The sequence below is a fragment of the Chroicocephalus ridibundus genome, chromosome 3 (genome assembly GCF_963924245.1).
Source record: "Chroicocephalus ridibundus chromosome 3, bChrRid1.1, whole genome shotgun sequence".
Classification (NCBI taxonomy): Eukaryota; Metazoa; Chordata; class Aves; order Charadriiformes; family Laridae; genus Chroicocephalus; species Chroicocephalus ridibundus.
Window position 1 is genome coordinate 32,748,074 of NC_086286.1, and position 26,100 is coordinate 32,774,173.

General features: G+C 45.9%; 1 long non-coding RNA gene across 1 annotated transcript; it reads right to left on the reverse strand.

The window, feature by feature from the left end:
• Positions 1–663: 663 nt before the first annotated feature.
• On the reverse strand, positions 664–17,872 carry LOC134512848 (uncharacterized). Its single transcript, XR_010070264.1, has 3 exons — positions 17,565–17,872; positions 2,833–3,056; positions 664–1,076 (listed from the first exon to the last, which is right to left on the reverse strand). It is a non-coding gene; the product is annotated as an uncharacterized LOC134512848 (long non-coding RNA).
• Between the last annotated feature and the right edge of the window lie 8,228 nt (positions 17,873–26,100).

A 26,100-nucleotide genomic window follows, 5' to 3' on the forward strand; every position in this document is an offset into this window, starting at 1 on the left:
ACATAAACACGGTTGTGGGAATAGCTGTGCTTTTTCCTTAGGTGTTTGGAAAGCCTTGCCCTGTCCTTTGTGCCTGATGCCCGAAGCAGTCAAACCTGAACTGCCCAGTGCCTGCAAGCCACTGGGATGGCGTTCCTTCCCATAGGAATGGGACAGGGGATTCCTCCCACCGCTTCAGTTTTGCTGTGTTAATGCTGAAGGCGATGGAAGCTTATCCAAATTAGCATTTCAGTAACTCGGGTATGGTTAGCAAGGCAACTCCAGCAGTGTGGTGCTTAACACCAACCTCAGACCCACTCAAGAAGCCATGAGTTAAAGGATACAGAGCTCTATTGTGGGGATCACACAGCTCCCCTCCTCGAGGCTAGATGTTGTAAAGCTGATTCAGGTGACCTAAAGCCGAGTCTTTAACTACATTGTGACTGTTCATTAAAATGAAACAAGATGGGAGAGTCCAAAAAAAGTAGATAGGTGCACTCACATAAAACTGAGAGAGGCTGGAGGAGGATGCGAGATCTAATCACAGGCTCTAGACTAGGATTAAGAGTAGAAAGCCAGTGGGACTCACAATCTTTTCTTTGTGGTTTGTTTTTTTTTTTTAAGAGATAAACATCTGCTTCCCTTTTATGAGGATTTCTGATGGAACATTGTCCATAAACCTGCAGCAATTTCTGGACTCCTGTGAGGAAAACATAGCTCTATGTGTTTGTCTCACCAGCGTATCATTCTGGAAAATGAGAAAGCTGCCTGGGTAGAGGCAGTAGCAGATCCCCGTTCTAAACCATGTTCTTGAAGTACAAGGATAGGTGGCTCTCAACACTAATAATGAGCAAGATCTTGCTTTTTGTGTGCTTCATTTTCTAAAGTACTTTAATAGGAGGGAAAGCATAAAAATCATATTTGCTCCAAGGTAGCAGAAATCCCACAGTCATCATCTATAGTGCAGTCCTGTTTTCCAAGGGCTGAAAATAATAACGTAACACTTGACAAGAGGTAGCATAAAGTCCAGGAAATTGTAGAGTGTATTCAGATGTCTTCAAATGCTGCAAAGGCTTCTTTTTCTTTTCTTTGATGAGCTGTAAGAGAAAGAGGAAGTCTTCAAGTCACCTGCACTTCCACACGTGGGCCAGATGCCTTCATCCATGGGAACCGCCACATGGATATTACTGACATCGCACTTAGAGCTGCAGTGTGTGTGTTGCAAACCAATGAATTGCTTGCTGCGTGTCTGTGGACATGGTAACGAACCTCCATCTCAAATGGACACTCTCTTTGGTTTGGTGGATATGACTGAGAAAGTACTTGCAAACGTGCAGTGGCTAGAGTTTGCCATTTTCAGTGGGAAAATGCATACAAAATGTGCTTATTCACCAGCCAGCCTACACCTTTGTTACGGGTTGGTTTCAGTTTGCCCAAAGCCAAGTCCACAAAATATGGAGTGAAGAAGGAGTATAATGGAATTAATAAATTTGACAAAATGCATCCAAGCAAATGATGCTGAAGCCACTGTTTAAACTTCCCCTCGTGTGGAGATCTAGGAAGACAGTAGTCAAGGAAGAACTTGGTAATTCTCTGTTTTGATGGGAAGAGATACCTAGAGGAAAAACATGCTTTTCCAGGTCTGAAGACAGTTAGCTTTGGTAGCTTTCTACATGGGAGTTTTTCATCCTAACATATTTTTTCTTTATTAGCCAACAAAAATAACAGAATAATAGCTACCTCCTATTAAAAATTACTGGGGGAGGCAAAGCAGTGCTTATAATAGAGTTATTGCTGCAACCTTAATTAGGGCCTAATGCCAAATACCTCTGTGAAGAAAAACAAATCAATGTAACAGTGCTTTCCCATTACCTTTTGTTGGGGAAATGAAATGTCACAAAATATTTTGCACAATTCCTGTTGGGTACCAGGGCATATGGGACTGATTTGCAACAGAAGACAAAAGGATTTTGTTTAAAACTAGTGCAGGTAGACAGACAAGAGCTGGAAGTGAAGTTTAAAATCTGTTTTCATTTTCTAATCACAGCAAAGGATGAAGCACTTACCAACTATAAAATTTGAAATATAGTATAGAATCTGACTAGACTAAATGTAGTATACCTACTTCCATTTTTCACCCAAATAGACATTGTTTCACCTAAACTGAAACTGCTCTGGAAAATCAAACCACGTCATTTAGTCTTGTGCTCTATGGTCCTGCACGTTTAAAGTGATTTTTGTCCACATACTGGCAGCTGAAGAACCCCACCTCTGTTGGAGTGGGTAGGTGTTTCGCAGGCTTCCTTTCAGCGGGTCACATCCCAAGCATCTTATTCACTTTTTCCTCTATCTGTACTCAAGCACAGAGGAGTTTATCCACATAAGGGCTGACTAAATACTGAGCAAACAGTTCAGAATTTGGCTGTCTTTTATAAATAATGATTCAAAGGTTTGATTTAGCTACAGATGAGCCTGAGCCACAAAAATTGCATCTGGCTCCTAACTGTGTCAACTCCCATGGCAGAGAATTTTTTTTCCCAACATGTTTTATTTCAGCCAAAGCTTGGCCTGAAAGTTCATGCAGAAAGACAAACTGTGAATCAGAAGTCCGTATCAGTGCTCCGGGTGAAGTGCGTACCAAGATAGCCCGCGGCCACATGCCAGCTTGCCATTGACCTTTTATCTGCATAAATAGTCATGACCTTTGGGCTGCTCAAATTAGTGCTAGCTGCTCAAGCAGTCAAGTATCACAACCCTGTTCTGCTCAGGCCGCATCTCTTTGCCTCTAACTGTTCAAGCCGGCTCCTTCGCTGGGCAATGGAGGTAGGTGGGGGCATGGGGCAGCTTTCTTACCTCTGTAGGCATCCTCTGCCTTGGAGGAAATCCATCGCTGGCTGGGTAAGACCGTTCTAAAGCCTCACTACATCGACTGAGCCACACTGGGAAGAGCGAATGAAGGAAATGACGATCCGCCTTTAGATTGACACTTTTCCATAGAGCACAATAAACTTTCGCTTTTGCTCTTGCTTTAATTTATCGAGTCTGCTCATTAAAACCTCAAATCAGGGCAATAAGTCCTAAAAGAGTTTTAAAATCAAAAGAAATAAATTGTTACCAAAATAGTTATTCTTTTGCTAAGCATCAGAAGTGAGTTGTTTTGCTTAAAAACTGTAGTAGATCACTAAATCACAGATCTCTCTTTAAAATATAATCTACTTTTTATTCAGTGGACTGTAAGATGTAAGGGTTTAATGCCCATTATTGTCTCAGTAGACCAGAGCTAGCATGCTCTCTCATGTAAATAAACATTTAGCCCTCTTTCAGAATGCATCATTTGTGTCCCTGAAACCACAGCAGTTTTAGTTATTTTTGGAAATAGGTATTTGCACAGTTTTACAAGCACTTTTTTTCCAATTGTTTAGAAGAGAACCTTTGGTTGCTTAAATGATAATATTGACTACGCCTTGGAAAAAAAGAGTGTGATACTTTTAATGATATGAAGTAGGAAAAAAATACAAACCTTTTCAAGGTTCTCCAAGACAACGACTGCACAGATGTATTTCAAAGGGAGGTTACTATCCCTGAAATTTGCTCCAAAGCTCTTTTTTTCTGGTTTCCTTTAACTAGAGCTTTTTTTCTCCTTGGCTGTTTCAGTCATGGGATAGCAGATACCAAGTGCGTTTTTCAACCTGTTGTACATTGTCCGCACAATGCTTTAAAAATTCGGTTGACTCCCATTATACATTCTGGAGACATTTTCAATTGCACCCAGGAAAACTGTCAGGCAAGCAGTGAGACAGCCAGTCACTAATCTCCGTGCTTTTAAAATGAAATTTGAGAGAGCCATCCTGCAAGTAAGAGTGGGAGCTGCATGTGGAAGCACACCCCTGCCGCCTATGGCAGCCGTGTTGGAAGGGAACTCATCATTCTGCTTCGTCAGGTCCTTCAGCTCCGCACCAGGGTCTAGCCCACAGTGGGCAGGGTGCGCTGAGTTTCACCACGCGTTTTGGGAATACCTTCTCACTGGAAGGGCTGCAATGCCACCCGCATGGTCCTTGGTCAGCCACCCAAAAAGCAAATGTCCTGCCTCTCTCCCAGGAGGATGGTTTGGACAAGGGACACGAGCTCTGAGAACAAGTCAGGAGGGTGCAACGCCTGCAGACGTGTCTTTATGGTCTGCCATTGGAGCGGGTGCAAGAGAGGATAAGGGCTTCTTGTTCTTATTTCTGTGAGCAGTTGCACGGAAACAAGACCCTATGCCTCTCAAAGCCCATTTGCCAAATTACGGCATCTCCCTCTAGTTATACCATAGAGAGGGCGTTTATGTTTCACCGGAGAAGCACGTGAAGGGAGGGTTGGTCTGCAGCCTTCTCCTCTGCAGCTATCGAGCCCCTTAGGCACAAGCTGCGTTACAGCTGCAGGGAGGAAAAAATGTGGGCTACCCTTGCTGAAACATTGGCAGCACATCACTGTTTACAACTGGAATTCTTGCTGCCTGCTTTTACCAATGACAACTCAGGACAGGAATAGGAAACTTCACATGATGATGAGGTCAACTTTTTTTCACTTGTCCGGTGCCCCCCGACGAGGACAAAGCTGCTGAAGTTAGAATTTATGATTGCTTGCAAAAAAAAATGAGCTCGAACCACAATTTTGAGCTGGCTCTTTTGTGATGTCTTTTATAGCACTTCCAACAGCACACTCATTTGAAACTTTGAAAAGCAATTTGGTTTGCTTTCATTTCTTCCTCATTTCAGCTCTCCCGCCTTGATTATCTGCGGCCATACCAGCAGCAGTTTTAACTCGAGCTGTTCTCGAGTAAATGAGAAGGCAATGCGTGTGTTTGCAAAGTGTGTTTAACTTGTGTCTTCCATCGGTGATTAATATTAAATCTATTGAGCTACATAAATAAGTAATTCACTTACAAACCTGTCAAAGCAATAGTAATTTCCTCCCCTCAGAGTTTGCAGCTCTGAGGTATTCCTCCTAATGGTTTCATTTCCTTTTGTGTACCTGGAGGATAAAACCAGTCAGGTAGACAACTTTTCACATGTGGAAGAGGGAGAGGGCTGCTCAGCCCTTGTTCTCCTCTGCCCCCAGCCCGCTACGTGCAACGTACATCAACGTGCATAAAAAAAAGTAGAGTGGAAATAAAATAACCGCTTTACATGTCGCTTCTGTTGTGGTGGTTTGTGCATGCGAAGTAGGCTCCTGCTTGGCCTTCTGGTTTGGATCACAGCCCTGTAAAATAATTTCTACCAAGAGACTAGGGATCTGTTTCTGTTCTCATGCAAATGAAATTAGTGGAATTACGTAAGCATAAAACCAGGGGCAAATGGGAGGAAACTCTTGTTTGCTCTATTGTGCTTTTAAAGAGTCGGGCTCCTTAAGCACAAGGAAAGCGATGCTCTGGTAAAAGATTGGAAGCATGTCATCAGGCATCTGGCCTTGGGAGGACTAGCCATGGCACTGAAGACTTGGAAGCCACATGATGCATATGATAGCTGGGTGTCAAAGGGTGGCTTGAAAAAAAATAAACTCCCCAAGCTGGGAAGCCCCTTAGAGCTAAGGAAAAGGAAACACTAAGGAAGAGGGTGTGGGGGTCTGAAATCCCATCCCCTCTCGAGCTTGTCCAGGTGCCTATGTCAAAGCTACAGGGAAGGGTCTCCTTATAGCCAGGAATCCTTTTCTAAAAATAATTCTGTAGGATCTCTCTTTGGAAGCGATGATGGGAGTGCTTTCCCTCAAAACCCACCCCAGCACCATTTCAGGCTGTGTGCTGTACTGGTACCGGGGCTAAAGCTCTTTATCCGTGGGAATTCTCCTCCCTCCACCATTAGCTGCATATGTAAAGCCCTGCATAAGCCATTGTAGTCTCTGGGATCTGGGGGTGGAGAGAGGAATGGAAGAAATCTTGTAGCAGAATATATTTAGCTTCCATCTCTTCCAGGATGCTCCTTCACACCTCTCAGTTAAGCGCATCCAGCCCTGTACCGAGCCGTGGAAACGCAGCAGAACCAGCAGAGCTTTCTGCCTCCATGAAGGGGCCTGGATTTATATTTCAGTAAAGCAGCCTCAGTACTGAAAACATAAAAGGGACCCCCCAAGTTATTTGACAAAAGACTTTTTAAACACAGTCCACGGGAGAGAAGCTAAGTTAGTTCCTAATACTATTCAGCTATACTGAAAGGAAAGTAAAATTTTACGGCTGTGCAGAAATAAAAAATGGGATCAAGATTATTGGCTAAAAGGGCAGAAATCACATTTACTAAGCTGCCTTTTGTCTGCCATGTTTGGTCTTTACTGTTTTTCACTTAACAAGACTGCAGAACTTATTACTTGTCCTTAAGGAGTGCTACTGTACGCAGGGAGTATCCGGCTCGTGCTGATCTGCTGTGACCAAAATGCTGACATTTTGCAATGGACATTATTCATTGCAGCCGCTTTGACTGAGGGCATTTCATATGGAAACAATTAAGAGGCAGAAAACATATCATAACAAAGGAATGAGAAGGAAGATCAGGAAATACAAGCAGATTGGATCAGTCTCTAAAAATGGATACCGTATTTACTCCTAGCGATTATAATACATCTAAGACTTGAATTACCACAGGAGAGCAGACATGACTCCGAATTGTAGATTTTCTTATGCAATCTAGGAGGAAACCATTCACTTTAACGATGAATGCAAAATGTAGGTCCAGGATAGAACAAAATGTAACTTATTTCATATGAGTGCAGAATGGAGGGAGCCTGAGAATAAAGTGTTTAAGAAGTGGTCACAACAGGAAATTACAGAGAAATAAAAAGCAAATAGGAAATAAAAAAATATAGTCCGTGTGCATTTCCTTAAACGCAAGGGGGAAATGTAAATGTACGTTGCAGAGCACTCACAAAGATTTGCACATCTTCTTGAGACCCATCTAAATGCAACTGGAAACAAAAAAGGGCTAAAGAACAAAATTAATTTCTAAGAGGTGTGTAGTCTTACAGGCAGGAAATACCCAGGGGAGGGTTTTTTTCCCCCACTACTATGAGAGAATGAGCGAGGTAATTACTGGAAAGCATATATTGCAATAAAGAATTCTGAAACACTATTTAATACTTCTGTCTGGTTGAGTAACTAAATGAACAGAATATCAGCGCTAAGCAATGTGAGGTAGACAAGACACTGGCAGTCATACACAGCTGGGAGCCAGGATGTCCATGTCCCTCAGTTCCTAAAATAATCATCTGTATTTGCAGGAAAGTTTGGAAATCACTTTCAGTAGCTGCCAATACCAGGTCTGTGAGTGCCATGACTGCCATGCCTCAGTGCTCTGTGCATACTTGCACACAGGATTTCAATGTGTCCCAAAGCTCGAGTGAATTTAACTTGAAGTTGCACTGTTAGGCGACAGCAAACTGCCATCCAACTCCGCCCTCTTGACCACTGTCTAGGAGACTGATTTCCATTGCCGCTGAAATCAATTTCAGTTGTATGACTGACCTCACTGGAGCCAGGATTTGGCTTAATGTCTCGATGTGAGCAGCTAATGGTTCTGCTGACAGTAGCTTGGAGCTGCCCTACGTCAGAGCAGAAATATTTGATGCCTTGCGACTGGATGAATACCCCATTCATGCTATCAGCTTACCTGGCAAAGGGGATATCAGGTGTTGATGCCTTCATTCCGGTTCAACCACCCTACTTTCCCCCTTAAATTCCACTAATGCCTAACTGGAAGGCACCTCACTTCTTCAGGAGGCTGAGAACTGCGCAAATGCGCACTAAAACTGTCTTTAATCACTCAGGGCAACCGCTGAGGTTGCCAGCTGGAAATCCATGCCATTTACAGTCCTTTCCCAACTTTGGGAAATGCTTTTGCCTAAGCAGCAGGGAAGCGGAGCGTGGCCAGAGGCGAGCGGTTGGGAGAAGGGGTGGCCCTGCGCGGGACGGCACCTGCATCCATCTACCATCTGGCCACAGAAAGCAGCGGTTGCAGAACGGGTAATCCTGGGGGCCACCAGCATTTTAGAAAGAGCTACATATTTGACATAGTTTCTCCAGAAGAGCCCTTTAAATAGTAAAACTTTTGCACATTTGTATTCAGAGCTCTTACGATTTTATTTTTAAAGGGAATGTAGGTGTTCACGAACAGTGGGTGTGAGACTGACAGCACTAGACCAGAGCTCACCATTTGCAGGATAACTGCTGCATCGATTACTATGCTGCAAACTCCTGTAATGAAAATACCCAGGATTGAGAGGGTCTTCCCATCCCCGGGCTTAGTTTGCCTTTGTTCTTGCAGCTGAAGCTGCCCCAAAGGGAACCAGCCGCTAAGACGGCCCATGCACGTATGTGCGTTTGTGTGTGTGTGTGTGTTCGAACACTTGCTAGAACAGACGCAAGATTATCAAGCCCTACAGACATTAATTACTTTTAAGCTTTAGCAATGCATTTGGGTTTTGCACTCCATTGCCACAGAGGTAGCTTCTCGCATGACATCACGAGTTCTCTGACACATCCTTAAACAACATGTTTGGGGCTATTTTTTTCTTTATTTGCTGCCTTATTGTTCTTAAAAATAAACAGCTTAGACTCAATACCTAACTTTGGAAATATCAAAGGTCCTTACCAGGTTTCCAAGGATTGGGAAGACACCCAAAAGCACACGTGTTGATCTCAAAGGAAACACCAAGTACTCTATTTTCCATAGCTGGGGTAGCTTATGCCTCTAAGCATCATTTAATAGGTGACTCTGCAAATGAGAACCATCACGCTGGGTTTCCGACCCTTTCTCCCACTCAGAAACACCTTCTGAAAAAAACTCCATGACAGAATCTCTCTGACCATTTAAAAAGCCTCTTTTTATTCCTTACCTGTTCCTTGGGCCATCTATTCTGCACACAATAAGGTCAGGAGTGGTGCCAATACAGCATAGAAACTTTCCCTTTTTTGAGGTATGCTACATGTACTACTAAATTAAGTGAGTTCCTACATTTTCCTCCAAGACTATAGGCATGCAATTTCCTTCCAGCTGTTTCTCTGAATCTTCCAGTCCTCATACATTAATGTGCTTTGTCTTTTGGTACGAGTTATTAGGACAAACTCTTCTTTAGCCTATATTTTATTTCTTTGCTTCCTTTGAATAATTCAGGGTCAAGTTATAATTTTCCGTCGCTGGCTCTAGTCTTGCACAGAGAAGAACAAAATTCTTCTCATTTTTATCATTTTTTTCCCCCCCAGCTAATTGGAGTGGTTTCGTTAACATGCTATGCTTGTACACTCAGCCCTCTGCTAACCGTCTTAAGAGTTGTTTTTTTCCTTGCACGTTCCGTGGGCAAAATCAGAGGTGAATCAAAGCACCGCGCCAGTTATGGATGCTAGAGGAAACGTAGGCAGGAGCTGGCTGGCACAGGGTCCCTCTGAAGTCCCTCTGGCATCTGCCTGCCGCATCACAGGGGGCTGTGGTCGGGCATCAACAACTGGAAGAGACTGGTGCTTCGTACCTGCCTTTTCACGCTCCACCCAGGAAATCTGATTTCCGAACTCCATCTGCTTTCATAGTGCTAGAAAATTCTGTCCTACAGACAGAAATTCTGTTGTAAAAGAAATATAAATGTTGTTATGCAAACAGATCAGGGCTGAGCCTCTGAACTAACTGCGAGCCCAAAGACTGGGGTTGGAATGATCCAAGGTTTGTCCCTGCAGAGAAACCGTACGCAAAACAGCAACGGAGCCTCATGCTGCCAGGTCACCTAAGGCTCCTTGTGCGTTCTTCTGATTTTATGGTGGGATCTTTTGTGGTGAGTTTCAGCCCTGCCTGCCTTCTGTTCATTTATTTTTATTTTTTTTTTTTAAGTACTTTTGCTGTAGTCAGTTCTCTGCAGCACCATTTTCTCTCCTTTGAATTGACTGAGAATCTGGGTTAAAGTGACTGAATGATGTGACAACAAAGGAGCGATTGTCATCAGGTCCAAAGGATTTGATATGCTGTTGGTTATAAAACATACTCGGACAGCCCAAGTTGTGTGCCAGATTAATATTTGATGTCATTGGATTTGACTGGCTGTAACCGAAAGAGCTGGGGCCATTGTTGGGAAAATGGCCATCTCCCTTTCAGGGGGAAGTTAGGGCTCGTAGGAGCTGACAGCCTGACAGCCCCATCTTCCATTTACCCAGAAGCGCCAGTCAGTGTGAGCAATGACGATGCAAGTTTCCCCATATTTAATCACAGATAGGTCAAATTCTCTTTGCAATCCCTAGGTATTGTGCGTGCTTTCTATTATCAGCAACAACTTTACTTCTTCCAGCAGTTTAGAGGGTATCAGTGCATGGCTCCTCTCTTGTCCTCCTCCATCCTCACCTCTCCTAGTGGCAAGGCAGAAGCAATAGCCCACTTTCTCCAGGCGAGACAAGAGGACCTGTACCGATCTGCCTCAGCCTCCTCCGCTCATTCGGTAGTGGCAGGCACTATTTAATCATGGTCACAGTCGGTGACAGCGACCCATACATCGACGGAGGGGAAGCTGGAAGAGTGCAGTTGGAGGGTGCATGTCTGGCACAGTGAAACAGCCCAAACACAGGCTCCATGGAGAGGCCCCCACAGCAGGATCTGCTCCTAGCATCAGCCTTTCAGCAGGAGGATTCTGGCTTGATGCCTTGCAGTATTGTGCTGGGCACCACAGAGTGCTAGGGGAGTGCAGGGAGAGTCATGCCAGAGGGCAGAATTTATCTCACGTAACATTCATGCGTTTGCTGCCATTATTTGTTAAGAACCATTAAACAACACCTAGGATCCAGACGTTTAACTCTGGCCCTAGCTACATGTGTGTGAGACCCCCGCTACGTAGCCCATACAGCTATACCGTAGCCCAATATGCTCAGAAATCCTAAACTCTCTCGCATAGAGAGAAAACAATTTTGGGCTGCATCATCAACACTGTCCTAAATGGCCCTGTTTTGTTTGCCTGATGATCCCTTGTCTTAAATTACCCAAAATATCTCTAGGCTAATGAGGACCATGCGCCAATGACACTTCATTTAAAATTGGGGGGGGAAGAAGTCGGGGTTGTGGCATGTAGATATTAAAAAAATAAATCAAATAAAACTTGGCATTGTAAATGGAAATCAATGGACTGCAAAATTGTATTTGTTCTAGCTGGCTAGAGTACTCGCCGAGTTCCAAGCTGTTTGTCCCTTTCCGAGGAGAGAGAGGGTCTGCTCCGTTTGTGCTATAGTTGCAAGGCTGTTGTGAAATAAGACTTGGACCTTTCCACCTTCGAAGCAGTTTATGCATACAAGAAAAAAAATTAGCCTCACAACATCCCACCAGACGCAAATCCCAGGCCTCGTTTACAGGGAGAACGAAGGGAGAGTGGATATTGTGTCTGAAGCCAGGAAGCACGTCGCTGTTAGAGGTGAAACATTTGGCTCCCAATCCCATTCTGACTATGTCCCTCTTAAAATTCTTTCAGTATCTATGAACTGCAGGCAGCATAGTATCTGAATAATAATAATTAATGATAAAGCACTGCAGTGGCTCAGGGTAGCAGGTAGACAGTTGCCCTGTAATTCCCCGTGGCAGCTGGCTAGCTGTAGCTTTCAGCTCGGGGTGCCTGACAACGTCACTGGGGCCAGAGTTGCTTCTCATCTGCACTGCCCTCAACTTTGCTGCTTTTCTGCAAATATGATTCTTGATCTCTTTATAAATCTTAAGAAAACTGTGTATGACCTAGAACTCTGCTCAACTGAAACATTTGCCTATTACCATGTGGAACAAATAAAAATATTCCTGTTATGAATGGCCCCTTATCACCAACATATCTACAATATCTGCCTCTTGTCTTCTTCCCTATTCTGTGATGTTGATAATGATGATTATTCATACTACATGTAGAAACAAATAGCATTTCTTATATGTTCTCATTGACTCTCAGTCCCTTATAATTACCATATAAAAGCTAAATTATTCTAAGGATTTTTATCACACTGAATTGCATTGATCCAAAGCCCTCCAAAACTCTTTTCCCAGGATTTTCACATGTACAGTCCTGAGAACCAAAGTTTTCATTTGACTTTCCAAAGACTGCGGGGTTTTAAACTCATCACCTTGAGGATGGGAAGCCAATCAAATGTACCTTGTGAGGCTGAAGAAGGTTGTTTTCAGGCTGCAGAAGGTACAACTGGACAGGAAGGGTGGGAACTGGAATAAGACCTCCCAGTTCTGACAAGAGGATGAAGTGAAAGCTAAAAAGAGGAGACAGGTAAAATGAGCACAGCTTATTCTTTGAAGTCCGAACAGGTGATGCTTGAAGTTAGAACAGTGCAGTAAAAGAGTATTAGAACAAAATACAAAGAGCCTGGAGTTTGTGACTGTTAGCTCTATCTGCAGGAGATGCCTGTTCCAGCCACCAGGGCTGTCCTACCAAAGAGGTGTGTCTTCTAAAACCGTTCCCCAAAAATTTTAACCGTGTGGAGTATGCTATGCAAAGCAGTTATCAAAAAATAGATACTAGCTCTGTCCTTGATATTAAATAGGATCAGTTGGCTTGCTGCAATCAAATATGAAAAAAAAGAGCATTCATTACGAATGTGAATTTACATCCCCTCGATTGTAGAAATGATCAGAAGAATATCTCATTTAAAATTAGCATTCTTTAAGTAAGGCTTAAAAATTGGGTTGATTGGAGAATAATAGCCTATCCAACTCTTTGCTGCCCTCAACTCTTGCATGTATTTATTACCAAAGTCTTTAAAAGAAGAACTTTTTCTTAAGAAATGTATAGACCATTATTATTTTCAGCCATATCAGTTACACAGCCCTAATCAATTTGGGGTGAGAGTTATTTTGGGTTGGTTCCATTGGGGCGAGAATGCTGATGGACTTGGGTAACTCCTTACATCAGTGCCCTTGATTAACACTGAAAGCACAAAGCCCTTTGTCCTTGAACTTTTAAACCAAGGGCCAAGCAAGAAGCAGGAGTTTTGTTTGCAGTTTCAAGCGTTTTTTGCTTGAAAGCACTGTGTCCAAAAATCCCTCCCTCGGCTTTTGTTTGGGGTCATGCTGGTGGGGGCTCCTCCAGCTACACCTGGGCCTTCTTGGCTCTTTTCTGTCTCTCTTCTGCCCCACAAGGAAATTGCTGCAATCAAGTTGATCTCTACCTTAATGGGTAGGTTAGTCCCCAGCCAAACCATCCTGCTGCGCAGCTGAGACTCCTGAAGAGCCTTACGGAGAGCCTGCCCAGCTCCAATTGTCTCAGTTACCTGCAAGCGAAAGAACGGTTAATTATTCTGTTCTCACCTGAATGGTTGGCATCTGTCAGGAACATCAGCCCGAGCCTGCAGGATATACTGAATCCTTTCAGAAACACCCTAAACTCAATCACCATTGTTATAAATGTTGTCCCACCACTCCTGCTGCTTCCTGAGACCTTGGCAGGAGACCTGGGGCTCCAGTATCATCCAGCCCAGCACCAGGGGCTGCCCACACTTTGTACACCCCACTGTCATTTCCAGTCACTGCTTTTCAGAACAAGAGGTATGAGGCCGTGGGGAACTCTTTAGGGGTTGACTTTGCTGCTCCTGCTATTATTTGACTTCAAACTAGTATTATCTGTGATGGCTTTTTGCCTGTCTCCATCTTCCTGACGTGCATAGCTAGACACTACAGTGCAAATGCTGTTAAATGGGAACCTACTGAAGACTCTCCTGGGCTCCATCATGCCCAGATGTCATCTGCCATGAACTTGGGCACTCCTCAATGCTACCACCCTTGCACCATGCTCACCAGGCTGGAGACAAAGCTTTTGGTTGCCCTGTGGACAAAAAGGAAATTTATTTTCTTCTTTAGAGGCTACATAGAGAGCAATATGCGTTATTATGGTAAAGGAGAAGGTTACCTGCAGTATATGGACAAGCTCCGTCTGTCAGCATAAAACGTTCATAGAGTGTATGCTGAAGGAAAGGCATATATTTCTTGGGGATCATAGTCTTTCTTTTTGTCTTTTCTGGTTCAGTGGTTTCTTACTCCATTTCTTGTCTGTTGGCAAACTATTTTCACTTATATTTCAGAGGAAATGTGCTGAATGGCAGATCACAGGCTAGTCACTCAGCTGATGCCAACCGACATCTATACATTGAGCTAAACCAAGTGATCTTTGGCCCTAACAGAAGGAAAAATCAACTATATGTACACAACACATTGACACACAGAGGGCGGGGGGGGGGGGGGGGGGGGGGGGGGGGGGGAAAGAGCAAAATCCAAACAACAGAAAAACCCAAGCCACAGCACTCCAAAGATTATAAGTAACTAGGCAGAACGAAGGTCTATACCTAAATGCTAAAGATCAATGTAAGAGTTTTTTTATGGCTGATAACATACCGTGCCCCACTGCCAGGCCGAGGACTTTTTATAGCCCAACAAAACCTAACAATCAGCTTTTATGCAGCATGTGTCATAAAAAAAAAAAAAAAAAAAAAAAAAAAAAAGAGAAAGTGCTCTACCAAGAAGGTCAATATTGTTATCGCCATTTCTCAGAAAGGAAAGCTGAGCAGCAGAGAGTGGAGGTAACTTGCCCAAGGTGCCTCACATAGACGGGTGTAGAAGTGCAGAGGAAGACTTCCCAATCCCAGTCCAGAAGCAAGAAACAGTTACAAAAAGGCCAACCTTGCTGCACTGGGGCGGTTACACACACCACTCTTGTATAAAGTAGGAACATTTCCTAAACGCTAATTCAGCCCCACCGACTGCACTGACAGCGCCTGCGGCAGCCAGGACCATGTCTACGCTCGGGGACGGGCAGAGGAACAAGTTCCTGCACCGTCAGCTGGAGTATGAAATTACAGCACTTCAGCTGCTTTGCAGGAACGGCCGCGTGCGCCCGGCCGCCGCCGGGAAGGCGAGGTGCTCATCCTTCAATGAAGCGGTGTAAACCACACCGGCGCTGGGGGAAGGACCCAGGAAAGGACAGGTTAGGAAGAAATCCATAGAATGGTTTAGGTTGGAAGGGACCTTGAAGATCATCTGGTTCCAACCCCCCTGCCGTGGGCAGGGATGAATCTACCCTGTTCAGCTATCCCAGCTGGAGCATCCTTACCACACTTCTCAAACCCCAGGACGCAGCTGGGAGCTACGACACCAGTGCCTAAGGCAAACCCGGCATGGCATTTGGAGCTGTACAGGGCCAGTCCCTCTGCAGAGCAGCCCCAGGGAAGGAGCCAGGTTCCTGACCCCACGGGACCACTCATCGACCCAAGGTCCCACTCCTGAACTGGCCCAGGAAGCAAGTAAATGACACAGCAACATTTATTGTTTGTTTTAACGTGAAACTTACGGAGCAATTAAATCCAGCGCAATAAACACTGGGGACTACAAAATGGGAGATAACCCCCCACACACACACACAGGGGGAGTGGCAGGTTCCTTTTCTTGGTCCTAGTCTAACTCTTTGCCTGTGAGGAATGGATCATCCAATTGGGAAAAGCCTTGCTGCATGTGCCCCTAGCCTGGCCTCCCTCCTGCGCCCTGCCGGGGAGCAGAGAGTGAACCTGTTGCCACAGAGTTGAGAGTTCTCCACCAGGGAGAGAGGGCAGGATTGCTCTCCCTTTCCTTCTGCATGTGCGGGGAACAAAAAAAAAAAAACCACCAACCTCCCAGGATAACTCATTAACCCAAATTACCTTCCGTTCTTATCTCGCTCTGCTGGTAAGTCGCACTAACGGCCTTTCAGGAAGACTTTGAGAACCCTGCAAAGGTCCTCCACGTGACTTTTCAGACTTGTTGGAGACCTGCCAGTGCCTGTTCCTTTACTGGACCGAGCAACCCCAGCAAGGGAAGCTGTAGCGCAGGGCTTGCCTCTTCTTTAAGGCTGCTCCATTTCCCTCCGGTTTACCCTGCGTGAATCACAAACTGTGGTTTCCACGTTTAAATCCCATCCACACCCTCTGCAGCCAGCTGCCCTGTTGGCCGGTCTGCCTTGCAGCTCGATGTGGGAAAAACCTAGTAGCGGTTAGTCACCCGATAACGATGTATATAGCACAATGTGCATCTATATGTTGTCATGGAGATGCCATAGGATACATCCCAGGGTTTTTCCGGTTGGGTTTCTTCTGCATCACACATTTGCACAGAAATTAGGTTTTGATGAAAATATAGTACCCAAAGTTTTCCAGAGCATAAGTGGAACATAGATCTGTGTCAGAGCAGATCAGGTCACCTTTTTCATGATAACTTGCATGGGCCTTATTTTTTTATTTTCCATTTAAATTGCTCCTGATTTTATATCCGCATAACATCACCAAGTTCCGAGAATTAAACTAGTCGAAAATAATTGAGAGGGAAAAGAAGCAGGCCATATGTTTTAAGAGCAACAATTAAAAAATGCAAGATGACACAATGTAATAGACTTCTGCTAACACAGTGGGAAAGAAATAACCAGTCAGGAATTGCCCTTAACAGTTAACCTGAGACATCTGAAACATCCATCATTTCCCACCTTTGCCTGTTGTTTTTAAGATATGCAATTTTATTGTTTGTGTCCACCTTATTTTTTTTTCCTGTTAATGTTCTCACAAATTTAATAACAGGTATTTTCAGTTAAATGGGGAATTATTTATGTTTTTTTAAAATCTTTTAAAAGGAGGAAGAATTATCCATTTCTAAATCACACCTTCTCCATAAAAGGTGGATCACGTGGCCAATGGAAATCATATTCCAAAGAGTGCAGTAAACGCCTGCAATCAAACAGGCCAAGGACCTATCAGCTAATTATGTAACCAGACGCGAACTTGAGAAGCCACCGCCAGCTCACAACCTGCAGACCGTCTTCAATCTGAGCATTTTCCAAAAAAATACCATCTTAGTCTTTCTACGTAACATCCTTACGCTATAGCTTTTCTACCTGTCTGCACAGTTAAACCTCTCACCTATCCAAGCTCTTGTCTAATTGTGCTAGATGAATTTTTTTTAATTGTGCTTGCAAGTGACAGTCAGCCGTTGGCCTCCTTCTGAAGTTATTCAGATTTGAGATTACTCTAGAGAACCTGCTGCATTTTCATACCACCACTAGCGCAGATCCACTGCCTGAGAAAAGCTCCCTTGTGTCTGTTGACATGAATAATCCCCAGCATTTTTAATATAGGCTGCCTTTGCCAGTTGGCTGACACTTGTGCTATGCCGTGAATAAAAGCTATTTGATGACAGTTGAGAAATGGATGTGAGACACTTGCTGCTATATTTCCTCTGCTGGATGGGAGCTAGTCCCTATTGTTTGTCATGTGCAGGAATGTAAAGATGTTCAAGGCAACTTGAACGCAGCCAGCGATGATGTGGTAGCGCAGGGCAATACAGAGATGCGAGACCCAAACCCTCTTCTAAAAGCCCGCTGCATATTTACATTGCTCAAATGGCTTTGCTGCCTATAGGAAGTTTAAACGCTATAAGTTTAAATAACGTGCATTTTTGTGCATTTGCTTAGCTAGAGCATCCAAACTGTGCCTTCACATCAACATATAAAAGATTCCTCTTATTACCCAGCTAGAGAAAGTTTAGGTTTTTTTCCATGTATTGTATAAGCAAGAGGATTAATAACGAACGGTTACTTACCAGCGACTGCTGCTCTTCAAAAGAGCCTTGTGTGTTTGTATCTGTGGGGTGCGCGCTGTGGGAGAACCACAAACTCCTGGTGCGAAGAACATGCACTCCAGGAAAACCACATGGGACAACAGCTCAGGTGACTCTGCATGAGCGTGTGTGGGCTGTTAGTGCTAGCAAGGAAGAAAAAGATAGGGATTTAAGGCAGAGTTGACAGAAGAAGAGGGAAAACGTTTGGCTAATAGAAAATGGGGATGGATTGAGGTGTCAGAGGAGTGTGAAGAAAAAAAGCAAGATTGAACCATCCAAGAACCAGATAAAATAAGCAGAAAGGAGGGAAGACTGGGAGAGCACAGGCAGGAGGAGGAGTAGGAGGAGTGAGATCAAAGGCAAGGTCTTGAAGGGGAAGATGGGGAGATTTAATTGGAGGCTGAGAGAGACATGAAATCAGTGGGATTTGAGGGAGATGGGCTGGTGTGTCACAGCTGGGGGAATTTCAGCAGGAGACTTCTGAGCAAACTCGGGGGAAGAAGGTAAGAAGAGGTGAAGGAGGACAGACTGCTGCAGCATAAATATTTACTGCACGGATAAGAGTCTTTTGGAGATGGAAGGTAAGGGAAAGGTAGATTTTAAAGAAGATTTAATGCATCCTAATACTTTAGGAGACAAAGCTTACAGATAACTCATTAAAGCCCTTTTAATACCAAAACACCCCAAGAAACATGATGAAGTTTAAAGGACTAAGAAGAAGAGAGAGCACGTTATATTCAGCAGGCAAAAGTGCTTAAAAATATATCCAGTGGCCTGCAAAAAAAGAAATCAACAAGAGAAGAGCTGTTATCCTCAAACAGAGCATTCACTTGATTCCAGCTCAAGCTGATCATTGCCCTGGCTTTTGCACTTACTGATAAGTAATAATAAGCAGATTTACAGGTTAGTCAAAATTTTCTCTCCCACTAAGTCCTTACCAGAGTTTTCTCTGAAATCCTGACCCAGCTGAGAGAGGTGCTGCCATCTCCCCTGTTGTCAGATCAGAGCTGGAGCTGACAAAATGCACCTGCCATAACGACTCACCACTAATGACCCTGCACCTTCAATATAAAGTTTCAACACCTCATATTAGCGTGGTGCAGGTTTTCTCTGCCTACAGGCTCGGTGTTCTGCGGAGCGTCGAGCTGTTATGGGGCACCTTGGACATTCACAGTGGTGGTGGTGGTGCCTGGGGCTTTGCGCAAGGAGGAATGAGTTGATGGAGATGCTTCATAGTTGTCTCTGGGAAAGCAAGGCCCGTGCTCTCCAGCGAATGGCTGAGACGAGAATCAGCCTGAAACCAGCTGAAGTAGCATGAGAAAAATCAGAAGACAGAGAGAATTATTTTCCCCCAAGAAGGGGGGGGGGGGGGAAAATGGCGTGTGCACATAGACAGTGTCCTGGTGGTTACAAGGCGAGACACGGTGACACAACGATGGTGAGATTTCCAGGTGATACGTCGAGCAGAAGACGCTTTGGAAAGCTCTGTTAGCCAGATCAGCTTTTGGGATGTGTGACTAACAGCAATGGGCCATAATAATTATTTTTTAAATGTCACTTCAAGCATAGTTTTCTCCTGATTATCACTAGAGCACATTTCTGGCACAAAGTGCCTCTGTACAGTATATCTTGGTAGTATCTGAAGATACTAGCTAGCACCCAGCTCTAGGCAAAGATGTTAAAAACAGTATATCGTTTTGCTCTTGCAAGGCAGAATCTCACAATTAGGCCATCTGCTACCTTCCACACCAGTGACAGCTCATCCTCGTATTTGCTGATAGAACTAGGGCTGGCAATTAAATAGCAGCCCTTCCTCCCCACCCTCCTCCCTACCTCAACAGCTATACCCCTGCCCACTGCGCCATAGCTCCACTCCTGCAGCGCCCACCAGAGATTTCCTTCTTCACCTGAAAACAGACAAGCTGCCACGATCCACTGTGGCCAGTCTCTCCCCAGCTCCTTTTGCCCCGGCTTTGGCTGCCTTGAGATATCGCCACTGCCCTGGTTGGGGAGGGCTGATGCTGAGTGTTGCAGAGGATGGAGCTGCAGCTCCTTGATGGCATGATGCTCATTTCCACGTCGCATCAAGCAGTCACAGTCAGAAGAGAGCTGCCTCTGCACCTGGTGTGCCTGCTTTCATGTGGCTTGAGCCTCCTTCAGCACAAGAAGGACATGGACCTGTTGGAGCAGGTCCAGAGGAGGGCCACGAAGATGATCAGAGGGCTGGAACACCTCTCCTAGGAAGACAGGCTGAGAGAATTGGGATTGTTCAGCCTGGAGAAGAGAAAGCTCAGGGGAGACCTTATAGCAGCCTTCCAGTACCTAAAGGGGGCCTACAAGAAAGATGGGGAGGGACTCTTTATCAGGGAGTGTAACGATAGGACAAAGGGTAATGGTTTTATACTGAAAGGGGAGATTTAGATTAGATATTAAGAAATTCTTTACTGTGAGGGTGGTGAGGCACTGGAACAGGTTGCCCAGAGAAGCTGTGGCTGCCCCATCCCTGGAAGTGTTCAAGGCCAGGCTGGATGGGGCTTTGAGCAGCCTGGTCTAGTGGGAGGTGTCCCTGCCCAGGGCAGGGGGGTTGGAACTAAATGATCTTTAAGGTCCCTTCCAACCCAAACCATTCTATGATTCTATGAAATCTTCTGTTCCAAAGTAGATTGAGAAAACAACTGATAGGCCACACTGATTTCAGCCTTCCTGCAGACAGGAAGAGAGGGTCTCATAATTCTATGTCTCTACAAGCAACTGCACCCCGACATAGAGATACCCACCCTACCTCGCAACACAGCCGTCAGCTGTGGTGGTGTGGAGCTCAGCACCGCTGGGCACCTTCACACTTCCACCAAACCCAGCTTCTCCCAGAGCCTGAGCAGCCCAAATCCACACCCCTGCAGTATGCCACAGTCTCCAGGGCAGAGAATCCAACAAGCTCCTTCTCCCACGTGCTCCCTGCACAGCGCTGGCACCGTATCACACCAACCACAACTACTCTGTGGTTGCATGCAGCCAAGTCTTCCCCTTCCCTTCTCAGCCTGCGCCCTCACCCTTGCTGCACTCCTCAGGCGTCCTCCTGTCCTCCGCCCCTCTGCAGAAGACAGCTCTCTTCAGTCGCCTGCTGGCAGGGAATGTGCCTGACTCATAACGGGTCGCTTTCTTTTAAGAAAGATGGGTGTCTCTGAAGTTGGTAATTTTTATGTCTCTCGAATTCGTAATCCCGTGATGGCTGCGATATTAAGCATCAGAGTTACTACAGCAGAGGGGCTGGCTGCGGCGGCACGCTCGGAGGCTGAGTGCCAGGCTGGGAGCAGATAAACACGCCGCACACGCTTTATAAGCCAGAGAGACCCGGAGCAGCTCTGTGCTCTCAGATACGACGCTTTGCCTTCTTTCGGCACATCAAACACATTAGCGTGTTTTCGGCAGGAACTGAAGACCCAGATGCAAGAAGGCAGAGCTTGGGCTCAGCTTCGCAATTACTTTTCCTCTGGTAGTTTTGCAGAAAGCTAAATATTCGTGCACGCTAATTAGCATGTGTTTCTTTAAGGGGGCTTGTTCTCTTAATGCTAATCTGGGCTGAATTGCGGAGCACAAGGGCATTTTGCTTACGGTGCCGGATGAATTCACCTGTGGGGCAGCTGCCTGATGCGAGGGTCCCTGCGTCGCCCAAGGGGTGAAATAGGGCTTGCTGGGCTCGTTTCAGCAAGCCGCATTTTCTTCCCCAAGCTGGGCTCTCCGGCTCGGGCAGACACTTGAAGCGGGAGGTGGTCTGGGTCGATGGAGATGATGTTTGTCATGGGGAAGAGGACGCCTTCCTGCTGCCAGGCAACCGGCTCCGCAGCGCCCGTGCCAATGGCTGCAAACACCTCTGCAGAGGCAGGTCTAGAGAAGGAGCGGCCAACCCAGGGCTGCTGGCTGCCGGCGGGGGGGGGGGGGGGGTCTGGGGGACCCCCACCACCCCATGGAGCCTGGGCGGGGAGGGGCACAGCTGCTCCCCAGGTAACCCCTGCAGAGGCAAAGCTGGGAGATGGGGCTGTGCCCCCTGCCCTGCCCGCCCAGGGGTCCCGGGGCAGCGAGGGGGACAGGCAGGCCTCGCGGGGAGCCCGGTGCCTGCTGCACCGATGGAGACTCTCTGCCGTGCTACCAGCTACAGTTTCAGCCATTGCTGCTCGGTGGCAGCTGAGGAATAAGCCCCTGCAGCCCAGACCCAGGTGAGAGGCTGCCATTTGCGGGGTCTGCAGAGCCCCCCACCCTCCCTCAGGTGCATAGGGGCATGTCTCCCCCTCTGCAGCAAGATGGCGGGCCCCGTCCGCTCACCCCTCTCCATCCTGTGGCACGACCTCACCGTGGGGCTGGCACGACCCCGGAGCTCCTTCGCCTAATTTTCATCCTATATTTGCACCCAAAAGAAACAAACTCCTCCTCCTCATCCTCTCTGCTGCATCTTCAGCTGCCCCTGGCAGGGGCTAAAGGAGGGGAGAGGGGCCCCAGCCCGGGTGGGTACCATCTGGGAGGAGGTGCAATTGCTATTTTGGCTGAGGGGCTCCAGAGGGAAGTTCTACGCTCTGTTCTCGGTCTGGGTCATGAATTTCTTTCCCCAAGCCCTGCTGCAATCTGCCACGCACAGCTTGTCAGCTGAGGATACAATAGATTTTAGCTATGACAGATATGCATACAAGTAAATATATACATGTATATGCATGAAAAACTCAGTAGGATTAGGCAGAATTACCACAGGGCGTGTAAACCAGCAGTGCCATCCCCTGCAAGCGTGCCCTTTGCTTACTCATTTTGATAAATGACTTTGGTTTCTTCCAGTCTCTCACTCCAGGAATACGCTTGCAAAGACAACGTGGAGGCTTTTGCATTAAGTGTTTCAAGAAGTTTTCCTGCAGCGATAGTTAGGCCTCTATAATCTTACATCTCCTGGGGAAGTTTTACAGTTTAGGGGCGGATACCTGGAATGCCGAGGAACATATCTTGCTCCGTCCCGCTTTGTGCTTCACAGACAGGGTTTGGCCATAAGTCCGGTGGGAGGGACATAACTTATTCAGAGACACACAGCTGACATCTATCGCCGCTTCGCACAGCTCAGACCCTGGAAATACCAATGTGAGGTGAGAGCAGGTGAAGAGAAAGGCAAGACTAGATAATTTAGTGCAGCTCCCCCCTATGGTAGTTACAGATAAATCTCCACAGATGCAATGTTTGCAGGAGAAGTTTGAAGCTGGGGGATAGGAATCATGTCCCTTCTGGACCCCAGGAGCAATGTCCTTGCAGCACGGGGGCTGGACGCCCGCTGCAGCGAGCAGACCTGCAACAGCGGTAGCGGAGTGCAGCTCAGAACCAGCACTTGTTCCCGAAGCTCCTTCCCATTTTCCCTGAGTTTCGTCACTTCTTGTAGCGAGGCAGGTGGCACGGCTTCCCGATGCAGATGGCCGCAGGAGACGGAGCACTGCCTCCTCCTCCAGTCCCTGCGGGTGCGGGAGACCGAGCCTCCACCGGCCCCAGCAGCCCGTCCCGGGAAAGCAGACTCCATTGCTGCGGTGCGCAACGCCGCCTGATGATTCACTCCAACCGGCTCTTCATTCCCTCGGGAACACAGAAGGGAGACAGGGAGCAGATCAGCACCCTGCAGACCCAGTTTCCCAGGACCTAAGCTTAGCCTTTTAGCGAGCCTATGCCCCAGCTTAAGGGGAGTACGGAGAACCTGTCAGAATAAACACCGCTAAGGATTATTGTCAGGAGGCATGAAGCAAGGATTTAGACAACCACCCCGAACTCCCGTCAGTCCTAATAAGAGGTGAGGGGTGAGCTTGAGGGCTGCCATGCAAACTGGGCAAGCCGTGGCGATGCAGGGTGCTACCAGTAGGCCACTGGGCTGGCCTGGAAATAGCTTTTTTAGGGGAGTAAGAATACCTGACTTTGACAGCCGGCATGCTGGTTTGTGTATGCGTAATTTGCTGCGATCATGCTATAAATCAAGATGAGACTGCTAAAATTATGTATGACCTCATTTGATAGATTATCTAATAAGGAATTTGCTAATGCAGTTTATCACTTAAAAAGCCATACGACGGCTAAGGATGAGTACTTTGCTGCAGCACATTTAAACCTAATTGTCAGAGGAGAAAAGCAAGCGGATTTCAGAGGTGAGTTAGAAGAGCATCCTTATGAGGATGATGTCTTCACTAAATCAGTGGTGCAATGCAGCAAGCAGGGTGGAAAGGAGTCTCCTCCGGATAAAGGTACAGAAAGCTGCTAGACAAGGCTGCGCCGTGTGAGAATACTGCATGGACTCACTGACCAGGAGAGCCTTCATAAGTGTAAATAGTTGTATCCTAATGGGCATGCTGGATTTTATTGTTTGATCTAGTGCTGTCTTTTATTGTTATGACATTTCAGTTCTGTTTCACTGCAAGCAGACCTAAAATCCTTGATACGTGGAAAGAAACTATCAGCCTAGACCTCTAGCTCGAACTAGCTATTCTGGTTATCACGCTTGTCAGAATGAAAAGAGTAATTGTTTTGCTACTATATGCTACCATCAAATATTTTTGTTCTCGCGGTCCTGTGACTCATTTAAAAAGACGGAACATCACTTCCACATACACAAACAGAACTATAAAAGCATCTCAAGCCAATGAAACAAAACTCGTTTTGCAGGCTTGTTAACCACATGTTCTGTTCCAATCCCAAATTTATGATTAATAGAAGTGCCATTTTATTTACTGGTGATTTTGTAAAGCTCATTCTGGGGTCTGGATGCCCGTGTACATTCCCTGGATGTATGACACTGTACATTAAACCTTCTCACAACTCTGCGTGTGTGTGGGGAGGGGGAGGTGTTAGAGAAGTGACGATTTTGAACTCCATTTTAGGTTTGGGCAAAAAGAGGTAGAAACGTGAAAAAGCGTACAAAAGGCCACACAGAAAATCGTTATTGGAGCCAAGGCTAAAGCTCTGACTTTCCCGATTCCCACTTAGAGCAAAGCTGGCAAACGTTCCCTTTCTACCCCCGGCGCCCTGAGCACATCCTGCCTCATTTGCAACCCTGCCCAAAAGGTGGAGTTTGTTCTTCTTCGGGGGAAATAACGCTTTATGGCAGAAACGGGGAAGCTGGACATGGCTTTACAGAAAGCAGGACGTGATCGTTGGCACAAGGCGGCAGTAGGCAATGTTACTGAGCGCTACTAAGTCAATACACTAGGTGAAACCTCCACAGTGACTTAAGTGTGTAACTAATGATTTGGGGTTGTACAGAAGCTACTGGTGTAAAGCATTGTAAATCCCAGGGGCTGGAATCAAGGAGCTGAAGAAGGATATTTTGGTAGAGTCGTAAATTAGAGTCACGCAGGCGGACTCCCCATGATATTTGCGTAGGAGGCCCACCTAAATATTATGATGCCCATATTGATAACACAGTCCCAGTAGAGTAGCTGGGACTGTTCCTGAGGGAACTGGAGTCTGCGTTTCTGCGTGAACACACAAAACACAGCTGTGTGTATACATCTGACTGGAATGATTTATCTACAAAAGAGAAAAACACAAAGTAACGGCAATATCATCTGCCTCATTAAAAGGCCCAGCTCTAAATCAGAGAAGCCACTTGAGGGGTAAAAGCGTAGTTCACCACCATGCCACATCACCATTTGTGGTTTTCCCCACTGACATTAATTGATACAAACTGAGTTAGTGGATTTTACATTGAAGACACATCTCTACGGCAAGCTGGACTCAGAGCACCTGCTTACTCACCCTAGGCTGTCAAATAACCCTCCAATGATAATATTCAGTCACAGTTGACATGGCTTAGAGAGAAGTTTCATCATAAAGCTTTCATGAGTCATTCCTTGAGCCATCCTGTTTCATGAGCTCTTACCCCTACCAAGATAACATCTAGCTATCAATCAGTAACACTTCTCAGAGAGATACCAGTGATTGTGTGGTGCGACCTGTAGCAGCCAAGCAGAATTTACTCCTCTGCATTTTATCTCCTGACTGTCATCAGCAAGGCAAAGTAAAAACAGCTGCTCTGAGCCCACATTACTGCAGTGAGATTCCAAGGGAGATGATGCTGAACCTCATCCAAAACCAAGGGAGAACCAAGAGAAGAAACAAACGTCCTAAGCCTCTACCTTTGAAGTTGAATGCTTTTTTTCTCATTACACATCTATTCAAAATACATGCTTCTCATTCCTACGGGGCAGTAAACCTTGCCATGTAGCTGCATGTATGGTGCTTGGCCATGCAGCTGGTAATGCACCGTAAAGCTCTACATATCATAAAAACAGTACTGGTAGAATTCTTCTTAAAACATCACTTATGGGCCAAAAATATCCTCTAGAAGAAACAGACTGTGAAAGTACATCTTGAGGTTGCTATCTGGTACAACAGGCAAATTCTCCCGCTGTGCAAATCAAAAGGTGGATTGCTTTGAAAACATAAGGTAAACATTCCTAGAAAGACAGAACTGAAATGCGTGACAGGAACTACAGCGAGCATCCGCTGATCG